The sequence below is a fragment of the Sapajus apella genome, unplaced genomic scaffold (genome assembly GCF_009761245.1).
Source record: "Sapajus apella isolate SASKATOON/1434 unplaced genomic scaffold, GSC_monkey_1.0 scaffold4, whole genome shotgun sequence".
NCBI classification, from domain to species: Eukaryota; Metazoa; Chordata; class Mammalia; order Primates; family Cebidae; genus Sapajus; species Sapajus apella.
The window spans coordinates 19,327,355-19,351,682 of record NW_022436944.1 but is presented as its reverse complement, the minus strand read 5'-3'; the positions used below and the strand labels follow the sequence as shown (position 1 = coordinate 19,351,682).

General features: G+C 36.7%; 1 protein-coding gene and 1 pseudogene across 2 annotated transcripts in view; one reads left to right on the top strand and one right to left on the bottom strand.

The window, feature by feature from the left end:
• Nucleotides 1-278: 278 nt before the first annotated feature.
• Nucleotides 279-612, bottom strand: LOC116540356 (annotated as a pseudogene).
• A 1,763-nt stretch (nucleotides 613-2,375) lies between these two features.
• Nucleotides 2,376-24,328, top strand: part of AGTR1 (angiotensin II receptor type 1) — a 45,702-nt gene continuing 23,749 nt past the window's right edge. Inside the window, exons 1-2 of one of the 2 annotated variants that reach the window (XM_032263830.1) lie at nucleotides 2,376-2,627; nucleotides 12,557-12,640. The gene's annotated coding sequence lies outside the window, so the exon portion shown is untranslated. Of the gene's footprint in view, nucleotides 2,628-2,674; nucleotides 2,808-12,556; nucleotides 12,641-24,328 lie in introns of those variants that run through there. The other variant, XM_032263837.1, reaches the window with a different exon arrangement.

Genomic DNA, 24,328 nt, shown 5'->3' with positions numbered 1-24,328 from the left:
TGCTGGGTTTTAATAGAGATTTTGTGTAACCTGTAGATAATTTGAGGATTAATGCCATTTTAACAATATTAAATCTTCTAATCCAGGAACATGGAATGTCATTTCATTTATGTAGGTCTACTTTATTTCAACATTTTTGTTGTTGTTTTCAGAGTACCTGTTTTATACCCTTTTGTTAAATTTATTTCTTAGCATTTTTACTCTTTTGATCTATGGTAAAACTGTTTTTATCTTTGAATTTTTAAATTGTTAATAGAGTTCAAATCAGTGTGTCTGGTTCATTTCATTTCCTTCCCTAACAAACCAGGGTGCAGGAATTGCTTCAGTTTCTCTGCCTTCTCTTTGTCTGTGATGACTAATGTACGAAGGTATCTGCTGCATCAAACTTTAAACTTCACATTATCCTTTTTTTTCTTGACCTTGACAGATTTGGCACATTTCACCTGGCTGTAAGCAGAAAGTCCTTGATTTCCTTAACTTTTGGAGACATAGTGGCGCGGCGAGCAGGGAGAGGACACAGACCCACACAGCAAGTGGTGAAAACAAACAGTGGAATTGTTTCTTAATTCCATTTGTTGATTGTTTATTGCTAGTATATAGAAATACAACTGATTTTTGTATATTGATCTTGTATTCTAAAACTTTGCTCAACTTGTTTGTTAGCTCTAATAGTTAATTAGCTGATTCCTTGGGTCCTTCTTAATACAAGAGCATGTCATCTACAAATAGAAATTGTGTACTTTAAGTGTACTTTAACGTGATTAAGTATATTAGTGCACTCTTAAGTATGTAAAGAATGACAGCTTTTAAAAAAATAAAAAATAAATTGTTTTGCTTCCTTTCTAATCTGGATGCCATTTATCTTTTTTTTTTTTTCTTGCCTAATTGCCCTCACTAGAACCTTTAGTGCAGAGTTAAATAGAAATGAGAAGACCAAACATCTTTGTCATGTTCCTGATCTTAGACATAAAAATGTTGTCTTTCAACATTAGGTATGATATTAGTTAAGTTTTTCATAATAAACTTTATAGTTTGAGGAAGTCTCTTTCTAGTCCTAGTTTGTTGAGTGTTAGCATGAAAAAGTGCTGAATTTTGTCAAATGCTTTTTAAAATTTTGTTTCAACAATCATGTGGGTTTTGTCCTTTATTCATATTTTTTCCTTCTTTAATTTTATTTTTCATTGATACACAACAAACGTATATTATTTGAGGTACATGCAATAATTTAATGCATTCATGTAATTTGTAAAGATCAAATCAGTGCAATTGGGATATCCATCACCTTAAATATTAGTCTTTTCTTTATGCTAGAAACATTCAAATTATTCTCTCCTAGCTACTCTGAAATATACAATAGATTACTATAAACTTTTGTCACCCTACTCACCTATCAAACATTAATTGATTTTTGGTTATCTAATTTAATACTGCTTTCTGGCATCAATCTCGTTTGACCATGGTGTATAATCCTTTTATTTGTTATTGGATTCAATTTGCCAGCATTTTGTTGAGAATTTTTTTTTTTTTTTTTTTGAGACAGAGTCTTGCTCTGTCGCCAGGAGCCAGGCTGGAGTGCAGTGGCGCGATCTCGGCTCACTGCAACCTCTGCTTCCTGGGTTCAAGCAATTCTCTGGCCTCAGCCTCCCAAGTAGCCGGGACCATAGGCGGGCGCCAGAACGCGCAGCTAATTTTTGTATTTTTTAGTAGAGACGGGGTTGTTGAGAATTTTTATCTATACTCATAAGAAATGTTGAACTGTAGTCTTCTCGTGATGTCTTTATCTAGTTTTGATATCAGGGTGATACTGGCCTCATAACATGAGTTAGGAAATCATTCTTTATTTTTTAGAAGAGTTTGTGAGGAACTGATATTATTCCTACTTTAAATATTTGTTGGGTGTTTTTAAATACATTTTTAAAAACGCAACTTGGGTAGCGTGTCCAATAGGAGGAAATGATTTTCCACCCTTCAATTTCATAACCCTGGAATTAATCCATGTAATCTATGATCCACAACGGTATTACCAAATTCAAATTACTCACAGAAAAGAGAAAGAAGTTCCCTAATTTGTCCTTAAAAGTTTCCCAAGTTCAAAAAAAAAAAAAAAATGTTAAGGAACATGAATCTCCGCCGGAAAGGATACTCCTGTACACCCAGCTCACTCTCCCTCACGACCCCTCGCTAGGCGGGGTTCGGGGCCAGGTGAACGCTGATCTGATAGCTGACACGGGACTACTGTGGCATCCTTGCTGCCGTCAGTATCCTAAGAGGGAGGAGGTTGGGCCGGGAGGGTCTCCCGGGGCGGGGCGGAGGAGGAGGAATGCAAAACAGAGCCTGGTCCCCGGAACCCAAGCAGCAGCAACGCCCCTCACTATAAATTCGGAGCTGTCTCGTCGCCGATGATTCCTGCGCCTGACAGCCAGGACCCCAGGCAGCAGCTAGGGACAGGACGTCTGGACCGGCGTGCCGCCAGCAGCTCTGCCGGGCCGGGGCGGTGATCGATGGGGAGCCGCTGGAGCGGACCCAGCGAGTGAGGGCGCACAGCCGGGACGCCGAGGCTGCAGGCTGGAGACCCGCACCAGGGCAGCCGGCCCTCGGCGGGACGTGACGCAGCGCCCGGGGCGCGGGTGAGTCCCCACCGACCGCCGGGCATGCTTGGGGGACTGCAGGGGCGGGGTGCTAAGTTTCATGTCACAGTGTCCTAACTGCTGGCTCTATGCTGGAAAGCTCTCGGTGACCAAGGAAAAGAGCGACCATAGTTCTGGTCAGCGCCTGCCCTTGGAGCTGGCCACACTTTCCCAAATCAGGTGAGGGGGCTTCTGGAATGGGAGGGAACAAGGGGGGTTTGTTTGCCACCTGCCTTGAAATTCTCAATCCCATTTTGACCAAACTCTTCCGCATGCAAGAAATCTACAGAAATAACTTACAATTCAATAAACTTTCTTCCTGAGGCTTTTAGTTAACTCTTGTCTTTTAGCCATCATCTGAGTGGGAAGCCAATATGACTGCAGAGCGTTCGTTTAAAAGTTGTGCTACTTTTGAGGCGAAGTTAAGAGTGTCCCCATCCATGCCCTTTGCTTCGCAGACAATGTCCCAGCACTGCTCACCTCCCCTTACCTCTCTCCCTGCAAACCATAGCGGTGGGTCCTAGACACGGGACGTCATTCCAACCTGGGCCAACCTCTCCCACCCTCAGGCTTCCCAGATGCCCTTTGAATGATCACACTGAGGAAGGAGAATCAGGAGGTCTCCAAATCCCAATCCCTACAGGCTTAGCCTTTCTATTTGTGTAACTGAAACAGGATTTTAGCAAAAGGTCTTCTGGCTTCCAGGACTAAACAGAGCCTCTGGCAGGCCACTGCCCACTCACCGCTCAGCACTCCACTCCATCCTCCAATTTTCTTAAATGTCCAGGTCAACGTCTTCACAGTACCAATCCTGCTAGAGCACCTCGAAGACAGCAGCAATTCGTCTTCCAAGCGTCTCCTTCTGCACCGCTTTTATGGCTACCATTTGTGACCTGGCTATTGAACTCACCTGGGCCTTTTCTCTTCGTTTGCTAATAGCCTCGTTAAGTATTAAAAACCTACTCCCAGCCCTCAGGTGCCTTCTCTTAATGAAAGTTTGGGTGCTCACTTTCCCCTAGGATCAAATTTGGGACTTGGCTACATTTATTTCCTGTGTCATTCTGAGAAGAGAAAGTAACAGTAAGAGGCAGGAAAGTTGGCACCCTATTGATCTACTTTATTACTTTGTTGAGAAACTTGTGCTTCCTCCTGAAGGTGCTGTATCCCAACATGATTCTCTTGTTAGTTACCATCTGAGGATCGTGGCTCTCCAGGTGTTTATTTCCCATAGCATATTCTTTAACCCCCTTACAAGTCTTCTCTAAGAAAGAAACTGCCATACTGCCCTTGTCTTTTCTGGTGTTTCCCTAGCTATAAAGGCCACACGTGCATAGCCTGTCCTCAGGCCGTGATGTATTCCGTAGTGATGCCCTGGTACCTTCCTTCCTCTCCACCACCCTTCCTGACAGTGTAGGGCCAGGAAAGCATGGGGAGAAGGGAAATGGAGACTCCCACTTAAGTGGCTGTGTGATAGTAGGAGCATTATTTAACAACTCTGAACCTCAAGTCTCTGCCCATAAGATCCCCTCCAATGATATAATTCTGTAATTTCTTTTTTTTTTTTCTGGTTATTGCTTTAAAATAAAAGTCTAAGCTTAAGGCTAGGTTATAGAAACTGCCAATCATAATTGCTAAGTCTCAACATCTGCTTAAGTTTTGTGATTCTTAGTTTCAAGTCTGTTATCCACTGTGTCTACCCACCCACCCCCCACCCCGCCGCACCTTTTTTCCCTTACTGCATTGTTCTTCATTCCCATCCTCAGGCCTTGATTTCTGGTTTTGCTCTTCTTTGACCTTAAACTGAATCAACTGTTTCATAATCCAACTCAGAAGAAAACTGGTTTTCTTCCACCGGTTCCACTGATGCCAATGGAAGACTTGTCTTCCTTGCAATTTTCAAAAAATGTCTTTCAGTCATCAGTGCTGTGGCAAGGCTCCTGTCCCACAGCATTCTAAGTTTAAATCTTTCTCTCTCTTACCCTGGGTCAGTATTCAAAAAAGGACAAATTTGTGGGCTGAACAGGTTTCTCAGTTTTCTTTTTCTGTTGAGTTTGGGGTCAGAGTTATGTGTATATGTGTGTATATAATTTTGTTTTGGTTTTTTGTTCCTGCTGCTACTTAGGACTACTGTTGTTATTTCGATTATGACTAATTAACACTAATGACTAACTTTCCCCTACCCTAGAGGGAAAATAAGGAAGACAAGTCTAATCTGCTACTTACCCAAAGCCCAGGAAAAATACTTAGCCGAGAAGGAATTTAAAACTCATAGTTTAAATGCATGATGCATGTCTGCTGTCACTTATGTGTGCTGCCACAGCGCCCTTTCAAACATAACTGAGAGTTGCTGTATTTTGCTTTCGAATTTGTTACAGGGACAAAAATAGCGACCCCTCACATTTACGTGTTTTGGCTGCTTAATGGGAGCTCCTGCCCTCTAGCCCCATGCTTACTAGTTTACCTAGCCCTTTTCTGTTCAGTCATGACTGGAGATTGCCAAAGAGCCTCCCAAGTAGGCTACCAAATTAAGAATTGTGTTTGGAAGTTTGAAGTAAGTCCACGTGTTGTAAAGATTAAAACGCTGTTTTAAAGATATGCTGTGGCAATAAACAAATAGGGAGACAGAGCAACAAAATGTGACCAAGTGTCCAAGCCTAGGTTAGGAACACTTTTCTCCCACGTTATCCAGCAAACTGACAAATCAGCTTTTCAATACATAAGGATTGGAAAATGCAATTATTTCTCTTCAAAATAGTCCTAATGTTCCTTTTTCAAAATTGCCTAAGATCATTGGATCATGTGGTTTGTGTTTCTTTTCACCTGGGTGCTTGTTAAAGCAGTATACTGAATCTCTGATAAGCAACAGTAAATGTGATTGATTTGTATCCTAAATTTAATTATCACTTTACATTTTGTTTTATTCATGATATGAACTTTAGCTTCTAAAACTCAACTTTTTAATAGCTTAATATATAAAGCCATCTTAAATCAAGGAATATCTATAGGGGCTTAGGTCATATTCAATTGAATTGGCAAGCGACTACCGATATCCTATTAAAGCTCCAAAATACAATGTTTCAATCACAGAAAGAAAAAAAAAAGACCTTATAATTTAAAGAACTATAAAGTGCCAGATGTTTCACTAGTTATTTACATTAGTGACAAATTACACAACTGGAAATAGAAAACAAAGTATATGTTTAGAACAGTCATAAAAGGACTAGTGACTATTGCTGCTAGCTGTGGTTGTATTAACATTAAAATATTTGCTATCTGATTTTTATTCTTTTTCATCATAGCATATGCTCACAGGAGAAAACAGATTTCTTGCATATGAAAATCAAAATTGTCTTTCAAAATATTACTTTACATTATTCTTATAGTTACTTTTGAAGGGTTTGAATTTGTTTTTATTTTTCTTATGTTTGTTTCCTCAATAGGTGCATTCTCTGTCTTAAGTAGAAACAAATGTCTAGAATCTGTCAGTGATTGTCAGTCTCCTTCCTATTCCCAATAATATTTTTAATGTGTTGTTAGTCTCACATTTAATTATTTTTCTAACGTTTAAAAGTTTGGAAAATTGGTAAGAAATGAGTGTGCCTTGTTTCCTATTATTACAATGTGACTTCCTATTTCAAGCCTCAATTCTAGATATTCTTAAAATTTAAAATCGTAGAATTAATAATCTTTCAGTTCAATCTTTTTTTTTTCCATGTCTCTATTACTAAACACAATTACAGGCATACCCATTTTTGACTGCATTCTAGCCCGGGCAATAAAGCAACACCCAAGTTCTCTCTTTCTCTCCCTCTTCCTCATTCTTCCTCTCCTTCATTTTTTCTTTCTTTCTTTCTTTCTTTTTATTCTTTCTCTTTGTTCCTTTCTTTCTTTCAAAAAAAAATAATAATAATCTTTCAGTTCAAGTCAGCTTTGATATGATTTCTTGTCCACCTATACATACATAGATGCCTTCATCTTCACCAAATAATGTAGAAATTTTATTTAAATCAATGGATTTAAGTACTCTGTATGTTTAACTACAAAATAAGAATATTGAGAAATACACATATGATTGTGTCCATTTTTTTTTTTTTTTTTTTTTTTTTTTTGGCAGAGTCTTGCTCTGTTGCCCAGGCTGGAATGCAGTGGCATGATCTCAGCTCACTGCAACCTCTGTCTCCCAGGTCCAAGTGGTTCTCCTGCCTCAGCCTCTCTAGTAGCTGGGATTGCAGGTGCAGACCACCACACCTGGCTAATTTTTGTATTTTTAGTAGAGATGAGGTTTTGCCATGTTGGCCAGGCTGGTTTCCAACTCCTGACCTCAAGTGATCTGCCTGCATCAGCCTCCCAAAGTGCTGGGATTACAGAGATGAGCCACTGCACCTGGTCTGATTGTGTACTTTTAAAGAGAATTTGTTATTGCTAATTTGCTAAGTTAATTTAGATATTTTCTCATTCTATATTAGTCAGAGCTCCTCTTATCTACTTTGGAAAGTGAAGAATTATGTCTATGAAATATATCAACAACAGTTACAGATACTTACAGAGAAAATACTGTGGATCTGAATGATATTAGGCCCTGAGGACACACGCCAAAGTATAAAAATTGTCTTTGCTATAGAGAGAGAGTAGTCAAACTAAACACATATTTAGACATATCTCTAATAGTCTAATGCCAGTAGGGTGGGAAACCATTTAAAAATGGCCCCTCCTTCTGTCCTGCCTATCAGACCAAATGGAGTGTCTAAAGTGGTCACACTGTTTGGGTCTGGACGCTTCTGTAATAACCAATACTCCTTTCCCCTCCTCGTGAGATTATAACTCCTTTGATAGAATGGACTGCACCTAATGCATCCTTGTTTTCTTTTACTAAGTGTTCCATGAAGTCACTTACTTGCCCGTTTGTTGCTTATTTATTTGGTTTTGGCTAAAACTATAGAAAATGTTAAATATATTTTTAGATCATTATATTTTAAAAAAAGAAATGTTAAGAAATAATTTTTCTAATCTCACTTAGGTACACTTTCCTATTACAATAAGAAATTTGATGCTTTAGCCTTGCTAATTGAAGAGCTAAGCATAAATACAGATTTTCAGCCTACAACAGCAATGGCACAGGTAAAGTGGAAGAAAGAGTAAGGAAAGAAAATATTAAAACAAATAAAAGGTTGAAATATCAAATCAGTGGTTCTTAAGGTGACAGTGGCAGATAAGACAAGAATACTGGAATCACAGAGGGGGCATATGAAATCTGTACATTTCATCCACACCTTCTTTTCTGCCCCTGTCCTTATTCCACCTGTTGAGACACATTGTATTACCAATTAGCAGGAAACCATCTAAAATTATCTCACGTATCACAAGCCCCATATCAGCATCATGGATATCATCTGAGAGTTTGCTGGACCTGCAGAATCTCAGACCCTGTTCAGACCCATTGATTGTATAAGAATCTGCAGTGTAGCAAGATCCTCAGGTGATTCAAATGCACATTAAGGTTAAAAAAAAAAAAACAGTCCACAGTACCTGTGGCTTGTTTAGAATAATTATGAAGAGGGGTTTTCTTGGCTCTTAACATTTTTAATAAATCTAATATTTATTAAGTACATAAACATTCAAAACACAATGTTCAGTCTTTAAATGTTTTTTACTTAATCCTCACAACAACCCTGTGAGATAGTTACTGTTTTATCTTCATTTTATAGATTGGGATACTGAGTAATAATGAGATAAGTAGCTTACCCAAAAGCAGTAACTGATACATTCGAGGTGTAAACATAAGAATTCTAATTCCATTGCCTGTACTCTTAGCCATCACTTACAGTGTCTGCTCAAAACTAAGCTACCTACTTTTTAAGACAAACTAATTATTTGAAAATTTGTTTAAGGTTTTAATTTGAGATCAAATTCTATTTCCCTCATAGATTTTTTTTTAAAAAGCAAACAAGATCTATTCCATTTTGGTCTAATGTTTTCCTGTCATCTTACTTTTAAGTGCAATAATGGGAAATTCTAGAAATTCCTTCTTTAGCTGTTGGAAAAAATACCAAAACTATGACAGCCTGTGCAAATCCACTAAAATGTATTTTAGATGACTACTTTTTATGTATCAATTATATTTCAGTAAAGCATTTTTTAAAAATAGTAGATGACATACTTTTAAAAACTAACCTTTGAGCCCAGGCGTGCCGGTTCACACCTGTAATCCCAGCCCTTTGGGAGGCCCAAAGGGAGGGTCATTTGACATCAGGAGTTTGAGACCAGCTTAGGCAACAAACTGAAACCCCCATCTCTACAAAAAAAATAAAAAATTAGCTGAGCATGGTGGCACACACCTGTAGTCCCAACTACTCAGGAGGCTGAGGTGGGAGGATCGCTTAAACCTGGGCTGCAGTGAGCCATGATCACACCATTGCACTCCTGCCTGAGTAACAGAGAAAGACCCGGTCCCTAATAATAATAACGATTTTTGATATCTCTGTTTTTTCCCATAAAAATCCAAAATTTTCTGTTTACCTTTTGGTGCTTTCATGCTATAAACTAAATTCTCTCTTGGATTGAACAAGTTATTTTCTATTTTCTACATACACATAGACTGTTCAGCATTCCAACTCAAATTACATATTACTTTTTCAGCTTTTAAATAAATGCTTATTTGCCACAAGCATGATTTACAAAAATGTAGTGAAATATAGTTACTAACCAGTCAGTACTCAAGTAAGTGGTGATGTATTTTAAGCCAGTGGCTTCCCAAATGATTCAGTCCCTGAACTATTTCACCCAGTACAGGTGGATTCTCTGACAGCCATCAGTTGGGTCTGTCCAAATGTCTGTTTTGGGTCTGTTTTGACAGGGGCTTATTGATGTTGGCCAAAAGAGAGATGTCTATGGGTTCCCCGTGATCATGTTTGAGAGGGAAGCTGTGCCAACAGGACTGAGCAGCCAGTTCAGTGGTATTGAGAAAATTTGTAGGAGATAAAAGTTCACCAGCTGCTTGAATCTAGAACTATAAATATTTGGGTAGCACTGACATTATGACATCTAATTTGTAAGTTATGAGTTAGGGCAAAATCAGTCCAGGCCTGCCATCATGACAAGTAGTGGAAGTTTGAAAGGAGGAGAAATATCCAAAAGATACCCTACCCATAGGAGGCCGAGTTTCTTAGTACTAATAAAAAATAAAATACTAGTGATCATCCTCTATAGCACTTAAGAGTCCCCTGGTGGCTGAGTCCAATCTGTACAAGGTTTTCTTTTTAACAGCTGGAAAAAAATCTCATAGCATAGCGTTTTTTTTCTAGTAAATTTCATATACTTAACAACTCTGTCAGCATATATACTTCCCTTCACACTTACAATTTTATCAGCACATATGCTTTACTTTTTGACTCAAATACTTCTTGCCATTCAATTCAAATGCTTCTGCCCTTAGAATGAGAATTTTCCATTAACCCAGCTTTAATAATCTAACTCTCCTTCCCATTCAAATGATGTCGCTCATATAAAACATATTGTATGATGATGTCCCCCAGCCCTCAGTTACACAGTTAATTGCTGCCACTTTATCATGAATGTAATATAGTTTGATGTGATTCTTGGGTAATGATTTCTTGAGTATGTCCTGGCCTTTTATCTATTGAGTTATCAGAATGGATTTTTGAGAGAACAAACAATTATTCGTATTCCTTTTAATTTCCATTTAGTCAAGCCATATAATAGAACATTATAGTTGTTATATATTTTATATGAATATAAAATATAACATAATTTATATATTTTAAAATAATGTCAAGGAAAGATAATTGTGAGTGAAAAAATCGGTGTGTAACACATGAATCATGAGTGTGATCCCATGTATGTGTATACTTTGTAGATGCTTGTCAAGGTGCCATTAAGGTCATGGGTTATTGGCATCTTAATAAAATTCATTTAATTTTGTTAGGGTTGTTTTGTTAGTAAAATCACTTACATATTTTTTAAATGCATGCAAATCTATAGAGCCAATAAGAAAAATGAGGAAGAATATACAATACATCTTAAGAGCTTTTGAGAATGATTTTTTTTCTTTTTTTTTTGTATATATCTGCAAAATTTTCTAAAATGAATCTCTCTTGATTTTATATTTTTCATTTTGTATTTTTCTTGGAATTTCTATTACTTTATTTATAATTCACTCTAGATTTTAGGTACTAGACAACTAGTAACTCTCTGGAGAATGGTACTATAAATCTGACCCTTTTTGTAAATTTTTTTTCTAAGGCACACCAGTGCCTCACAAAGAGTCCACAGAATTCACACCGTCATGGTATTCTATAGAAGAAATCATTTTATGTGAAATTTCTTTTGTTAATAGATCCTTCTAATGCTAACATTATTCTGTATAACAATGCTAAAGTTGGTATGCCTAGTTGTTTAAAAACTAACCTATATACAGTCTTCTTGAATAACTCAACTTTAAATTAAAATTATTATTTAAAAAATCCTCCTGTATATAATGAAAAATATTGATGAATTTGACTACATAAAAATAAATGCTAATACAGTAAAAAAGTACCATAAGCAAGGAACCTAGGAAAGCTATTTACCAGCCATTACATGTAAAATTGAAGTTTCCTTAATATAACGTGAGCTCTTTAATGTGAGAAACAATAAACCACCTAATTGAAACATGAGCAAAAGCCATGGCTGAGCAAACTAGTAGGAGAATATCTATGGAAACAAAAGGAAAATGAAAAGAAGTTCAATCTCATTCATAATTAATGAAATGCAAGCAAAACAAAGATATACCTTTTTACTTATCAGATAAAGAAAAAAGATAAAATCTAGTTTCTTGGTATTATAAATTGGTGTAACCTTAATAGAGGGCATTTTGTAAATATCTATCAAAAACTTAGCATATACAAACAATTTGATTCAACAATCTGCTTAGAACTTATTCTGCTAATATATTCATGTAAGCATAAAAATGCATATATATAAATATTATTATCGAGACATTTTTGTAGCAGCCAAAAGGAAAACTGAAAAAACAAAAAAGATTAAGGCTCATTAATAGCAGACTGGTTACATAAATTATGTGTCAGTACAATCAATGAAATATTGTACAGTCATCAAAATGAATGAGGCAGATTTATATATGCTGATGTAGGAAATCTGCTAGCCATGATAAGTAAAATAAATAAAGCAAAGAAGAAAATACTATGATGTATAGAAAGAAAAAACTATAGATATACATATTTATATGCATGTGTATGCATTTTTTATGAATATACATATTTATATGCATGCATATGCAAGTCCTAGAAGGAGACATAGGTAATTATTAGTGGTACCTCTGGGAAGTAGATGCAGAGAAAAGTAATAAAGGGTAAGGATATGTTTACTTTTGTTTCACATCCTTCTGTAACTTGACATTTATACGACACACTGGCACTACTTCTATGAAAAAGAAAAGAGAATAGGTAAACTTTTAAAAAGGTATTTTTAAAATTATGGTAAAATAAAATTTGCATAAGCTTTATACTAAAAGTAGAATCATTTAACCAAGTTTAGTTATAGATTCACAAGTAACAATCCAATCTATTTTCATATTCTTATGTTTAGTAGCCATGTCTATAGAAAGAAATGGCTTAGAATAAGACTGCACTATTTTACCTCAAAATATTCTTTTTCTCTTTGCCTAATGTATATCTACAAGGGCATCGGGGAAGATGTTGACAACAGGCAGGAAGATGATAAGAACCTATGCCTACCACTTAATGCAATCTAACTCTATATAAGGAAAAATATGTTCTTGATGTGAACCAGACGGTTTTATTTCCTTCAAAAACATTCTTAAGATGCATCGTTGAAGCTTACTCTGTAAATTAAAAAATAAAAACCTGACTATATTCAGTGAATTGCTTTAATCTTTTTATTTTCCTTTCTAGGTTTGATATTTGACAAATTGATCTAAAATGGCCAGGTTTTTATCTGATTAACTCGCTGATGCCATCGCAGAAGGTCTGCACCAGGTAAATGCCTTACATCTACAGCAGTGTGTTTGTCAGTAGTTTTCTCTAACGTGTCAGCAGTGGGGAGAGCACAAGGGCCCAAACATGTCATTGTCTTATGAAAGAAGTAGAGGAAGCAGAAAATAATGAAATCCCTGTCTTAACCACGTCCCCTCCAATTACAGATTAAGAACGTATGTATTTATATGGCTTTAAATGTAAATAACATCAGAATTACTAATCTATTTCCATTCATGTACTGATGATGAATCATGTGAGAAAGTCCTTTGCCAAGGACTCCATGTGACCACAGGTTATTGCTCTGAGCAGTGTTCATCCTGTGTAGAGGTTAAGAGGACCAGGAGGGAAATGACTGTATTCTCTTGTCACCCACTTCCTGGGCGATTTGGGTTCTCCGATGCCCCCATGCTCTTTTTCAGATGTCTTAAGACCATAAACCTTAACAGTTGACCTGCTGACCTTCAGTAAACCCAAATGTCTCAGAGTCTCATTCTCACATACTTCCACCTTCCTCCAGTGAATAGATATAGGAAAAAAGACAATGTGAAATTGGAGATGGAGGTGCCCTCTTGCCTTTTGACTGGCATGAGTCACAGAGCAGGGCATTAAACTCTCACACAACTTGGTGTGGAGCACAGCAGGGTTAGCCAGGACTACTTTGTCTATCTAACATTTGTTACATGGGCCTGCATGATATTTTTCATAACAAGAGTCTGGGATTTACCTAATAGGATTTTTTTCCCCCTAACAAAAACTCAGCTCAAAGAACAAACCCTCAGCTTCTTCTAGTCCTCTTCAGGGAAAATGAAGAGTAGCTTGTCCTATTCTGAATGTGTTGTGCTCCCATTTTATCAAAGTAGAGGATAGTTAGAATAGGTAGGAGCTGGGTGGGTAGATAAATACTAGAGGTGACGCTTCTTCTTTGCTGTAATAGATTGGCAAGTAGGAATAATTTTTCTGGAAGGTACTCCACAGTGGTGGTGTTAGAAAACGATTGAGAACAGCTTTGATCTTAGAGATAAAAATATGAATGCTTTACAGAGTTCTGTCAATGGATATCTTTAGGGATATTTTGTTTTGGGAGGTTTTTTTCTGATTTTGTTTTTTTTTTAGGTATAGCAAAGCTTGGGAATCTGGACTGTGCATGTTTTCAGCAAAAATCCAGCTCTGGAAAGAGTGTATTAAGATACATATCCTAGGATGATACGAAGACAGTATACTTTGTTTTACATCTTAAAAGTATCGAACAGAAGTTTTGTCCATGATACCCAATCAGCCCAATAGCAGAAAAAGCAGGACAGTTAACCCAGGGGTGGTTCCTACTGGAAATAATTCTTGAAATCAGCCTTCCTTGTACTGTATTTGAGGAGTCTTTGGTTTCTAACACTCACACATTTGTAGCAAAACTTCAAAAATAACTGATTTTTTGCTTAGGAATAACAAAACATAAAAAGAAGAAAACATGCTGTAAAATTCTCAACTTTTTCAAACCTTTAACTTTCAGATGAATAAGCAAAACATACTTAATTCTAAGAAGCTATTTTTTGTTTGTCAAAGAACTGATGTTATACCAATTCTAACACTAATTAGCAACTTTGCCCTCGGTTTCCTGTAAATAATCTCCAAAGCCCTATCCCAATCTGTGAGCAGTATACTGAAATACAAAAAGTGTTCACAAAAGGACCTTCTGAACTTTGCAATCTCCCTTTAAAACTTTTACCAACTTAAAACTACAGAACTCTGATCTCTTATTGATTTAAAGCAGTGATGTGTAAACAGCATTTCAGAGCTTGTTTTATAGAACCAAAAAATTCATTCCGAAATCTACTCATGACAATTGGGAAAAACCTGGTTGGCACAATTAAATAACTGAAGAATCACATTCAATGGCTTAAAATTTATAGACCTGCACCATCCAGTATGGTATCCATTTACTGTATGTGGCTATTTACATGTAAATATAAATGTATTACAATTAAATAAAATTAGAAACTCAGCTCTTCTGTTGCACCCTAGTCTCAAGTGCTCAGTAGATACAAGTGGTTAGTAGACAGACAGCACACATACAGAACATTTCTATCATAGGAAGTACTATTGGGCAGTACTTCTGTAAACACATTTATTAATAATGCAGCAGACTTGACCTGGAACCAACCCAAATGCCCACCGATGATAGACTGGACAGGGAAAATGTGGAACATATACACCATGGAATATTATGCAGCCATCAAAAACGATTAGTTTGTGTCCTTTGTAGGGACATGGATGAACCTGGAAACCATCATCCTCAGCAAACTGACAGAAGAGCAGAAGATCAAACACTGCATGTTCTCACTCATAGGCGGGTGTTGAACAATGAGAACACATGGACACAGGGAGGGGAGCACTACACACTGGGGTCAGTTGGGGGGAAATAGGGGAGGGACGGTGGGGGGTGGGGAGCTGGGGAGAGATAGCAAGGGAAGAGATGCCAGATGTAGGTGATGGGGAGGAAGGCAGCAAATCACACTGCCACGTGTGTACCTATGCAACAATCTTGCATGTTCTTCACATGTACCCCAAAACCTAAAATGCAATAAAATAAATAAATGGGAAAAAAAAATAAAATAATAATAATAATAATGCAGCAGACTATCATGGCCACTTGGTAAGAAAGTTTTCTGCTCTTTTAAACTTATTTGGGAAATATTTAATATTTTTGAAATTCCAAATTTCTCAGTGTTAGATTATCCAATGTATAGCTGTCACAGGCCACATGTTCTTTTTCCTGTTTGTATATTAAAATATATAGAATTGGCTGGGCATGGTGGCACATACCTGTAACCCCATCATTTTGGGAGGCCTAGGTGGGCAGCTCATGAGGTCAGGAGTTTGAGTCCAGCCTGGCCAACATGGTGAAACCCCATCTCTACTAAAAATACAAAAATGAGCCAGACGTGGTGGGGTGCACCTGTAATTCCAGCTACTCAGGAGGCTGAGGCAGGAGAATGGCTTGAACCCAAGGTGGAGGTTGCAATGAGCCAAAATTGTGCCACTGCATTCCAGCCTGGGTGACAGAGAGAGACTCCATCTCAAAAAATAATTATATATATATATATATATATATATACACACACAGAGAGAGAGAGAGAAATGTTTCATGTGCTTTTCTAAAGTTGAGGTTCTTGATTTTTTTAACTTTGTGAGAAGTACTCGCAGTTACATTGAGGTAAGAACTAAAATATATGGCTGTTGCCTTGGTTACCGACATTGCTGACAGCTTCAAGTAAGCAGAAGTAAAAAAGATGTAGGATCATTTTTAATGGTCAATATTTTCTTCCTTAGTCATTTCTTTCTGTAAGATTAAGTATTCCAATAATGATAAACATTTCTCCATCACACAGACATAATTAAAGCTGATTTTTTAAACAGTTGGAGAGCCAAACCAAACAAGTACTAGAACACTTCTTTTTTTAATAAAAATGTACATATTCAAAGCTTTTATTTTTATTTAAATTGCATGTCACTGATATGGTTTGGATATTTGTCTTCTCCAAATCTCCTGTGGAAATGTGGTCCCCAGTGTTGGAGGTGGGGCCGGGTGGGAGGTGTTCAGATCCTGTGGGTAGATCTCTCATGAAGGGCTTGGTGGCCTTCCCATGGTAATAAATAAGTACTTGCTCTGAGACTGTGGCACCTCCCTCCGCTCTTGCTCCTGCTCTCACCATGTGACATGCTAGTTCCCTATCGCCATCTGCCATGATTGTAAGCCTCCTGTGGCTTCACCAGAAGCAGAAGTTAACACCATGCCTTCTTATAAGCCTGCAGAACCAGGAATCAGTTAAAGCTCTTTTCTTTATAAATTACCCAGTTTCAGATATTCCTTTATAGCAACATAAAAATAGACTCACACAGTCACAGATAATCGTTTTTCATTTTTCATCAATATAATTGCCCTGCTATATTCTTTAAGTTCTTAGTCACTATTTGTCACTAATATGATCCCATTAATAAAATGAGTCTCAGTTACTTTCCAGTCACTCATACCTAGCAGTTCAATTACATTTAGTTCCTGGACTAATGATCATGTGTTACACAAGGAAAGAAATTAAAAACAAATTTGTCTTTGAGTCATCAAAGCATCAAGGGTTTGAAATAGCTATATAACTATCTGTTTAAAAAGGACATAAATATCCAGCTGATATTTCCTTTACACATCTAATAGTATCATTTTTCAATGAAAGCATAAATAATATAAGTTTGAACCCAGTTTGGAATTTTAAAATATTAATCTCAGTATCTTACAGAAAACAAAAGCAAGATGAATGCTAGCCATTTGTGTTCTTGGTGTTTTTTTTTTTAATAAACAGATATGAAGCTTGCTTTATGAAACATGTTTACTCCAAATAACCTATTCACATAATTCACAGTAACATTCTTTCTTTGCTTAAATAATATAGCTAGATGTGCTTAGCACATAATTCTATAGAAAATAGTAATTTAAATTAGATTTAGATAGAGATAGATGATAGATAGATAGATTTTTTGAGACAAAGTCTCACTTTGTCCTCTAGGCTGGAGTGTAGTGGCATGATCATACTTCACTGCAGCCTTAAACTCCTGGGCTCAAGGCATCTTCCTATCTCATCCTCCCAAGTATCTAGGACTACAGGCACATGCTCCATGCCCAGCTAATTATTTTTTAAATTTTTTGTAGATATGGGATCTTGCTACAATGCCTAGGTTGCTCATGAACCCCTGGCCTCAAGTGATCCTCCCACCTCAGCCTCCCAAAGGGCTTGGATTGCAGGCATGAACCACTGTACCCAACCAATGTTAATATTTTTAACAATTAAAAGAGCTCAAAGAAACAGCTTTTAAATTTAGAGGCTCTGTTTTGCTGACAGGAAAACCTTTTAGCTAGAATCAAGAGAGCTGTTGTCTTTTCCCATCAATTAGTCATTCCTTTTAAGAAGATTTAAATGTATGAGTCATTTTTTAAATTCCAGAAAGATCTAGTATATCTCAGAAATGTAATAATACAGTGCAGACCTGGTGGAAAATAACTATTTATCTGAAACTGGGCCTTAATGCCTTTCCCAAATCTAAACAAATGTTAGACTCACCCAGAGAACTGGCTCAACAGGAACAATGTAGTATTGCAGGTCCAAAATCCAATCCAAAGCAGCATTCTTCCTCCCCACATCTAGGCAAGGCCAAAATACTTCTGCACACAGTATGGACACCACTAAAAAAACCAGAGCCACTGTAGATAAAACCATTCAGGGGGTAAGAGCTGTCTTTTGACCCAGAGCTTACACCTTTACTCCTCAGTAATACTCCCCCATCAAAGAGGAAAGATAAGAAGGGCAGTTTGCTGCCTCCTGGTCCCTCCAGCCTGGTCAGTGAACAGAATGGGAAGATACAATAGCTTAGTGTCTTCCTGAAGGATGCAAAGCAAGAAATCCAGTTTGCTTTAGCAAAGTGAAGGCAATGCAAATTCAAGTCACTAATCATAAAAGCATCTCATGTTATATGTAAGATTATTGTATAACAGTAATGGGCCAGCCATATTTTATTTAACACTGAACCATTAATGAATGCTAGTCTTCCTTTTACTTATCGCATGTTTATCTATACATGACTAAACAAATAGGGAGCATTGGAAATGGTCCTGTGAAAATTACTGACTCACAATATATCGGCTGAGTTTGGGGCAACTGAGGTAGTAGGAGGCTTCCCCTGGACTTCGGCTAGAATGTAGATTTAAATCGATGGATGAATTAGACAAAACATACTCTCTGAAAGAGAAATGCAATATGCACTAATTAAGTGAAGGAAAAACCTACACTATGAATAAAAAAATAAATGTGAATAAATATGAAAATTTGAATTTTAAACTCCTTAAGATAATGTGACAAATGGAACAGACCTAATTTAACATCTTAAAGACATCTGTGTGACCTATTTTGCAGGGTTTTTTCCTTAGGACAATGCTTCAATATTTTTAACTTTCATATTTAATCATTTTTTTCTTTTTTGGTTTCTATGGTATCACCATCAATCCATATTGGTTGGAGGGGAGGAGTGAAAATATATATATATATTCATATCTCCCAAGAGAAAGTAATTCTGAAATCTTCTTCAGCAATTCAGTCTAACAATTAAGAACCCTTAAGCTAAATAGAAAAATTCATTTCACAGGAAACTTTTATTCAATATGTATAATTAGTTTTAGTTAACTTTATTAATGAAATGTCGCAAATCAATTAGGTTTGCAATAATCAGATGCTGAGGACCCAAGAGGAACCATCACAAGAGGGGAAGGTGATATACAATTTAGTTGGGAAGCAAATGTAATTAGATTTGATCAATTGAGTATTCTTGTCCTGATGTGGAGTCAGTCACTTACCCAAGCTTGAGAATATATTTGGAAAAGAGGTAGAAAAAACCAGTATGACTTAGAAAATGTCCTTGTGGTCCTATTGACCACAACTGGTAGCCAAAAAGGCCTTTGGAACCACAGGTAGACAGGTTTTGTTCAGACAGGGCTGTTTTAAATTTCTCTTTAAATCTGAGTGGTTTTACATAGGGCAATATATAAACTTTCCTATTTGCCACAGACTCTACCACTCTTTAATGCCTTATACTGGGCATTTCAGTATAAGGTATTAACTGCCCAAATCCCAGTGGCATTTCAGTTATTTAACTGCCCAGATTCCAATGGCATTTCAGTTTGCAACTATCATGACCTAGAAGTTAGTGATGGAACAGTTATGAGGTACCTTAAAGTTTCTTCCCTTTGCCTCTAGAATAGGAATATCAAAGGAATGTCATGATGCTAGGAATACTTCCGAAAGAGGATATTAGACCCCAGGTATTCCTACTTAGGGCTACAGTTTGCATTAGATTCTACTGTGTTTCAGTCAGTATTTTTGGATACCTACATGCCAGACACTGTTCTCAGCACTGAGCACAAAGTTATGAGCAAGGTAGACAAAAATCCTTGGCCTCATACAACTTACATTCCAGTGCATAAAGGCAAAAACAAGTAAAATTTATAATATGTTAGATGGCATGGAAAATGGAAATAAAGTGAAAGGGAGGCTTCAGGTTTAAAAGTGTGTTTAGGAAAAGTCTACTTAGGAGGGAGGAGGAAGCTATATGGACATCTAGGAGAAGATTGCTCCAGGCAGAGAGTTGAGCAAATGCAATTTCCCTGAGGCAGCAGTGTGATGGCATAGTCAAGGCACAGCGGGTATGCAGGGTCTTCAGAAACCACAGAGATGAGTAGATAACAAAAGTGAAATCAAGTATTGAAGAATATGAACTGACAGGAACTAGAGACATTTAGAATGGATGCCAGAACAGGGGAAATACGTGGAATTTTAAAAGCTAAATGATTTAAAGACTTAAAATGATCTGACGTGTAGTGAAATGTTCCCAAAACTGCAGATTTTCCCAAGAAACCAGATGCATAATTTAGTCCTCAATGAGTGGTTCTGTGGCAATGACTCTAGTAATCCCTTCAGGACACTTAACTACCTTATTTGGTGCTTTTGGTATACTTCAAATGTACTCTGCCTGCCACTGGCCTATAATCCTGTGTCTCTGGGCCTGAAAATACAACTTTTAAGTAGTAGAGGGTTAGGACTATACAACATTGCCACTAGATTATTTTTAATGAAAGTTTTGCCATTTTAGATAAATACAGCAATGTATTCAAATAAGTCCCAGGGATACCACTGAATGTAAAAATGTCAAGTACTAGTTATTCCATTTAAATTATTTTATCTTCAAGTCTAATAAGAAAATTCTAAATAAAATTACATATTCGGAACTGTGTTTGTGTCGTCCATCCACATGTAAGTAGCAATAAAATTATTTAACGGAAAATTTCAAATCAGCTAACTCTAAAAATGTACAGATAGTCTGAATGAGAGGAAATGATCCTCACTTTGTGTTAATTTTCAGTGGTAGTGTTTTCTCATAATTCCCAGGCTTTTCTTATGTCCTATTATTCTTTAAGATTTCCTAATAAGGATTAGGGAATAGGCGTATTTAACAATCTGTGTTTGCAGGTTGGAAACAAGAAAATGAAGACTAATAGTTTCTCTCCTGCTAATTTGATTTTCTACAGCTCCTCTCCTACCAGCTTAGGCAGAGGACTTAGTTACTATTTCCAACAGATGGGAGCTAAGGAAAAGACAAGCATCTGTGATGTCATGACTCCCCCAAATGGGTAGCTGCCTCACTGGGCTCCATTAGAGACTTCCCCAGAGTAAGAAATAAGAAACTATCATGAGTAGAATGAGAAAAAATGCAACTTCCTTTATTTGAGAAAAACAATAGTAGCTCGATGCTGGGAAGTTCTGTGGCCTAAAGGGCTTTGAAAATAATGTGATTTCTGATAAAATAAATAAATAAATAAATGCCATTATTCTTGCTTACTGTCACTGTTTCGGTCAAATAGGATTTTATCAAGCATATTTCAAATTGTTCTAAGTCTAAGTAAATTGGCAATTAAATGTTATCATTAGGATGTATTTTGATATCAGAAAAATTAGACCATAAGAAAGTTAGTTTACCCTCATATTCATATATATATGTGCTTTGTGCTAAAAATAGTTATTTAATAGGAATCTATGACTTTAATAATTTATTTAATCTTTATATTTCTCTGAGCCTTAGAGAGTTTGTGACTTGGATAACTTTCAAACAACTAGTACCCTGATTGAAATCCAGAATTTTGTTAATCACTATGCAGTGTCACACTTACCCCCAAACTGTATACTGTCAAAATGCCTTTTCAGCAAATTAAACTGAATTGTGTCCAGGGAACTGCAGGTCTAAGCAACACTAGCGGAGGGGTAAGGTGGTCCTCAGCAAGGCCCATGTCCTTTTCAGAGCATTCCCCCAGTGGCCTTGTCCTCCTCTGCAGAGTTCCTCAGCTATACTCCCTTTCCTAGTCCCCCCATCCCACAATGGAACCATACACTTGTGTCATAGAAGCCGTGGTCTCACAGAACTAAAAAGCAGGCTCCTGGAAATAGGGTTGGGTTGAGTTGACAGAGATGTGTAGGGCTCTTTAAACTGAATTATAATCCAAAGAGGACAATATCTTGTCCAATTTCAAGTCCTAAGGCTGGTTAATAGTACAAATACAGTTATTTATTTATAACTATACAGGAATTTATTTCCCAGTACCTTTTACATTACTAACATCCCATAAAACCAGCCAGGTAAGGAACTAGAACATTTTGAGAATGCACAATACATAAGCTTAAACAAGAAGTTTTCATCCCCAATTAAAAAATAAACTAGTTCATCACAACTTCCTTCAAGTCCTTCTGCTTCTGATTTCTCTCTTGAAAAGAGATATTATACAGCGTCTTAGAGAAAACGAACATTTCTAAGTCACAAGGAATGGAATAACCAAATGGTTGAAAATTGCATTTTAAGCAAGATTATGTTTTTTTTTTCCTTTGTGTTGTCTAAATTTGAATAGTTTCTTAGCCTTAGTTTTTTAACTGCTCTGAAAATGGTTTCTGTCCCTGGTTGACTCTTGTTTCAATGCAATATTTTGTCTGGTAGAGTCACAGAGTTAAGTCATCATTCAGATCAGAAAAAAAAAATGATACAAATTAATCTCAATTGCACAGTCTTATTAAAAAATAAAAATAAATCTCAAGTCTAAGAATGAATCATCTTTGAGACTCTCCCAACTCTCCCAACTTGGGATCTAATTTTAAAGGTAAAAACTTCAGAAGAACTGTTGGGGGAGCTGCTGGTGCCAGGTACTGTTTCACACACATGGTCTTTCTTATCCATTGCTCACAACACTTAGTCGTAACTGTAATTATTATCATTGTATTGTGTGTCCATTGTATAAAGGAAGACAGAAAGGATCAGAGAAAATAATTCATTGTACACTTACTAGTATTAGGTACCGTGTCAATCACTCCATCTGCATTTTCTTGTTTAATCCAACAACAACAAAAAAAAGGGCTAAGTTATCTTATTGGCTGCATTTTCTTTATAGAAACTGAGCCTAAATTTCCCAAATGGCTAAGCAATGCCAGGGACAGCAACTCAATTTTGGGAATAATTCCAACACCTTGGTTCCAACCATTTTTCCCCCAGAAATAACCCACCAAATTCACCAGAGACTAAGATCTTACTGTTACTGTTTAATTAACTGCTACAATTGCAGCATTTTAAAAAATATAAATGAGCACTGTGCTAGTATTTAATTATAGGTTTATACTGATATTGGGTGCAAGTATAAGTTAACATCATTTTGAATTATAGTAGATCAGTCAGGAGCGCTGAAATGAATGTTCAGGAGAGAATAAAGCAGATATTTTTCTGTCACATTTCAGTGAAGAAAATTGTTAATTCATATGCCACCAGTCATCGGCAGAAATGCAACAGGAAATGAAGAAAAACTTAACTACTTTAAAGATGGTGGTCTGTAGTACAAATTATTGTGCCATAAATTAATTCCCTTCTGCTGTAGAATTGATCATTTTGATTATGTAGACAAGCAGTACAAGACATTACTAAAATTATTCTTGAATCCTAGCTTTGAGAGCTATATAAAATACTAGGCAATTTGCCTACAAATACATAGAAAACAATTTTTAAAAGGATTGGGATGAGTTATTTTCCCCTCTGTTAAATATTAGCCTTTGAAATGAACCCAGCTGATCTGCCAAATAACACTTGCAAATTGTTGTGTTTTAATAAAGTGACAGACTGAGAGGGAAGCCACACTAGACCTCTTTATGCTTTTAGAGTGTTACAGGGCGGGAGCATTATGCAATAATGCCTTTGAAAGGAAGTGAGCTTCCTAGCATTACACCTTGCCTGGCAACAAATGTAGCCACTTACTGAAATTCAGGCGTAATGATAATCTATGAAAATCTAGCATCAGAATCCCAAATCTCTGGTGCAATACTCAGTAAATTACAGCTTTTATGCCTGTAGTATTTTCAGCCATTCTATTTAAATATGTGAATATATGAGTGTGAAGTTCTTTAGGAGGCCTGCTCCATATGCTAGGGAAAGGTTTTGTCTATTTCTAATCAGGATGGCCCTGTAAATGGGACATTTGAGGTCTCTGGAAGGCTCAGAGCCTGGGCTGTTACTGGCAGAGGGTAGACCCAAATGGACTATTCTAGTGAAAATCTCTAGGTGAACGTGGAACACAGTGAAAACCTGGGGTATGCAACTTGCAGTAGAGGCCACCAGCAAGTGTCAACTCTATTGTAACTTTAACCAGGCAAGCTCAGTCTTATGCGTTCATTTTTAAAATGGCAACAGAGCCTTTTAAAAATAAGACTGAAAGGACATTAGTTTTTAAACCTATATAGTATGACTAATTAAATAAAATTTTATTTTAAAGCCGACATAAAAGTAGTAAAATTGATGTTTTACATAAATCAACTGGGAATCCAACAACTTCAATTTTTATCTTGTTGCAGTAGGAAAATAAATGCTTTGAAGTTTAAACATGGGTTTTAAATATATTGGCATAAAAACTATTTTGCAAAGGCATTTTGAAGAAAATTAATTTTGTTCACGTGATTTGTGACTGTCCATGATTTCCATGTTTAAGAGTGTGAAGGTTGTGCTCGGCTGTCTGCTAGAAATAACAAGGTAGACTCAGTCTTGTTCCAAATGGAAGGGTTCCTATTAGGTTTCTGT